This window comes from Tupaia chinensis, unplaced genomic scaffold (assembly GCF_000334495.1).
Source record: "Tupaia chinensis unplaced genomic scaffold, TupChi_1.0 Scaffold140308_1, whole genome shotgun sequence".
In the NCBI taxonomy this organism is placed as follows: Eukaryota; Metazoa; Chordata; class Mammalia; order Scandentia; family Tupaiidae; genus Tupaia; species Tupaia belangeri.
In genome coordinates this window covers 754,296-758,150 of record NW_006200185.1, presented here as the reverse complement: position 1 = coordinate 758,150, position 3,855 = coordinate 754,296, and the positions used below count along the sequence as shown (strand labels likewise).

Below are 3,855 nucleotides of genomic sequence, written 5' to 3'. Positions count from 1 at the left end.
GGGACATAGCAGAGGGTGGGGGATGGGGAATCAGGGATGGCAAGACAAAGGGCAAGGTATGCAGGATGTAAGAATTGGAAAATTATTTGCTGAGAACATGTATGTTGATGTGCTTGATTGAACCAATGCACAGTGTATTTTGGATGGAAAATTCATTGGTGTGTTGTGATGGTGCATAGTGAATTAATGTAGAAAATAAAAATAAAAAAATTAATAGATCTATAAAAAAAAAAAAAAATAGGCCAGGGGCCAGCAGGTGACGTGGTGGTTAAGGCACTGGATCTCCATGTGGCTGGCCGAGGTTAGAGTTCCAGACTTGACTGAAAATCACGCCAGGTGAGATTAGAGGAGAAGGGACTGCTGGGTGTCCATCTTCCCTGGGGGGTAATTTCTTACTTTCCCTCTCTTTGTATCACTCTGTTGAGCACATGTACAGAATGGCAAATTTTTTTAAAAAAAATGAAAATAAATAAAAATTAAAAAGAAAAGGAAAATAGACAACTTGTCCTATGGCAAAAATCTTTAAAATAAAATAAAATAAAATAAAATAAAAACCCTAAGCTAATTGCCATGTAGGACATGTGAAAGCATAAAACATAGCTCTTGACCTTAAATTCTTTACTTTAGTGGGAGAGGGATCCCTTAGTTACATCAAGTGAGAATCCTCATTTTGTTATAAAGAATTAATTGAAGCATTTTAGGAAAAGTAGCCCAAAAAAGAAGTGTGTGGTAGCGTGGTGGTGGTATGAGATATTAAATGTGATTAGAAGACCAAAATATTCTCTATGACTAAAAGTTCATAATTTCATCAAATTGGTTTTGGTTCCTCTTAGTCTATTTTGTTTCTGTAATTTTTTAAACTTCTGTAGCAAATTTATCAGATATATAAGTAACATATAGGAACAACAGTACTACAAATCTGTGGTGAAGACACACCATGTAAGCGAGTACACTTTGCCTTTTACTTTAAATTAAATGAATATGTTAATGTTCCCATTCTTCTATCTTTATTCAGGACTTTGGCATTTGATAAACTTATACACTTAGTGATATAATTTACCAATCCAAAGCATGCTTCATTTTCAAAATGTAAAAAAAAATGTATTTATGAATAATAAATATATGAAAATAAATAGGTAATTGAGGCATTGTTCTCTAGAATTTGAAATAATTATTCAGTATATAATAAACATTTTTAAAAAGTCTGCCTTTTAATGAGATTAAACAGAGAAAAATCAGAAGAAAAACTGGACACTTCCCATATTTAAAAATACAATTTTCACTTTAGGAAATTCAAAAAAAGAAACGGCAATAATGAGAGTGAGGATAGAAGGAGGAGAAAAGAAGGAAGAAGGGGAGAGAGGCACAGGAACAGAACAGAAGTCCATGGAGAATATTTTTTAGATTATTTTTGTACTTACATATTTATTTACTTTAACCATACCATTCACTCTAATTCACAATGAGTAGAAAAATCCTCCCCTTTTTATCATATACATACTTAAAAGAAGAAACAAATTTAGATATGCTACAAAAAAAATGGTTTTATGGGGCTGGCAGGTGGCGTGGTGGTTAGGGGCTCTGGATTCCCACATGGAGGACCACAGTTCAAGTCCCAGACCTGGTTGCTTGCTTTCTCACTGACCTTCTCTGTCTCTCTCTGTCCCTCTTTGGTCAAATGAAAATCAACAAATAAATAAATAAAGTGAAATAAAATAATTCTTTAAAAAATGGTTTTATATGGATCATGCACAGTCAAGGGGAAAAAGACATGTAATCTCTCTCCCCTTACTTCTGTATCACATATATAATATCCCATATTTTTACATATACACTATATATTATATACTATAGTATGGAATCGCTTCTCGGCCTTTTGGCTAAGATCAAGTGTAGTATGGAGTATATATACCATACAAAGAGACTTCAAATCATGTGCTGAAAAATAGAATTAAAGTACAAGTTTATTTACATGCAAAAATTTTTGAAATCCAGGCATTACTTTTTTCATAATGTGCATTTTTCATAAGCTTTTTAAAGACTTTTTATATAGTGTATATTAGTGTATATAATAATATATGTAATATATAATATATATTGCAGCTTCATAAGTTATATATATTAGGTTGGTACACCAAACTAATACATATTTGATGTGTACACTTTTTCATTTTTAACTTTAATTTTATTGTGATTAGAATACTTAACATGACATCTACCATCTGAATAGATTTTTAAATATAGAATATCACATTATTAAATATAGGCAAAATTTTATGTTGTGGATCTCTGGAATGCTCTCATCTTACGTTACTGAAACTTAACACCCATTGAATAGCAACTCTTCATGTTCCCCTCTCCTTTGGTCTTGACAACCACTGATTTTCTCTACTTCTATGGATTTGACTGCTTTTGATACCTCACAAAGTGGAATCATGCAGTATTTGTCCTCTGACCGACTTATTTCAGTTAGCATGATGTCTTCAAGATCCATGCCTACATGCACATATACCAAAAGATTTCCTTCTTTTTTAAGGCTGAATAATATTCCATTATATGAATAAACCACTGTTTCTCTATCATTCATCTGTTTATGGACATTTAGTTTGTTTCTATACCTTGATGCTTGTTAATAGTGCAATAATGAACATTGGAGTGCTACTGTCATTAATTTCAATTCTTTCTGACAAACACTCAAGAATGAAATTGCTGGATTATATGATAGTTCTACTATAAAGTTTTTGAGGAACCCCTGTATTGTTTTTCTCAGCAGCTGAACTGTTTTACATTCCTGCAAACAGTGTATAATGGTTCCAATATTTCCACATTCTCATCAATACTTATACCTTATTATTACTATTGTAGTCATCCTGATGGGCGTGAGGCAATACCTTGTGGCTTTGATTTTTATTTCCCTGATGATTAGTGACATTGCACATCTATTTTTTTTGCCTATTTTTTTTAAGGTTTTCTGCTGAAGTGCACCTGTGTTCACCAGAGAGAGACAGAGAGGGACAGTGAGAGGGAAAGTGAGAAGTCACACACACACACACACACCCGGGGGGGGATAGACATACCATAATCCCTTCTCCTTCACTCTCCTCCTGGGATTTTGGGCATGCAACCACACATGCCTGACATGATTTTCAAGCCACCAGGTCTGGGACTCGAGCCACAGTCAGTCATGTGAGAATCCAGCACCTTAACCACTATGCCACCTGTTGGCTCCTCACATCTATGTTTTAAGGACAATTTCAAATTACTTAAACTTTACTGGGAAAATATTTAAGGCTGATCACATGCTTACACAGGACGATAACTACTTCCAACCCTGTACAGTGGTAGCTTGTGAGCTATTCACAATCACTTTTGAGAGGGGAATAGCTTCCCAGTTAGATAACTGATAGTGAAGGGTAACTTGTGCCATATTCTTACAGAGAGTGCCAGTCTGAAGCAGGATAGCCACTGGCATAAATTCTGCTTGTACTGTCTGTGCTGACCTGAGAAAGGCAGCCTAATAGGTAGCACCAAATGTCTGCCCTGATGTATTCAAACTTCGACTGGCTAAATGTAAAGCAGGCTTGTTTTATTCCCATCAATGGAAATAATGAATATGAATTCCCTAATGAAAGTGGTGTAACTATATCACATCCAGCCAGGTAGAATTCTGCCTTCCAACACTAGGAGGCATTTAATTTCAGTTTCTAAGTACTTTGCTGGAGTCAGTCTCCTGGGGGATGGTATTTCTCCCTAAATAACACAAAACACCTTCACCTTTAAGAGGGCTTGGGTTTATTAAATCTGATTTACAATGAGTACCGTGACAGTTGCCAGATGGCAAATATTCTATTGCTG

General features: G+C 34.8%; 1 pseudogene; it reads left to right on the top strand.

The window, feature by feature from the left end:
* The first annotated feature begins 1,860 nt into the window (after positions 1–1,860).
* LOC114004800 (uncharacterized) lies at positions 1,861–2,024 on the top strand (annotated as a pseudogene).
* The last annotated feature ends 1,831 nt before the right edge of the window (positions 2,025–3,855 follow it).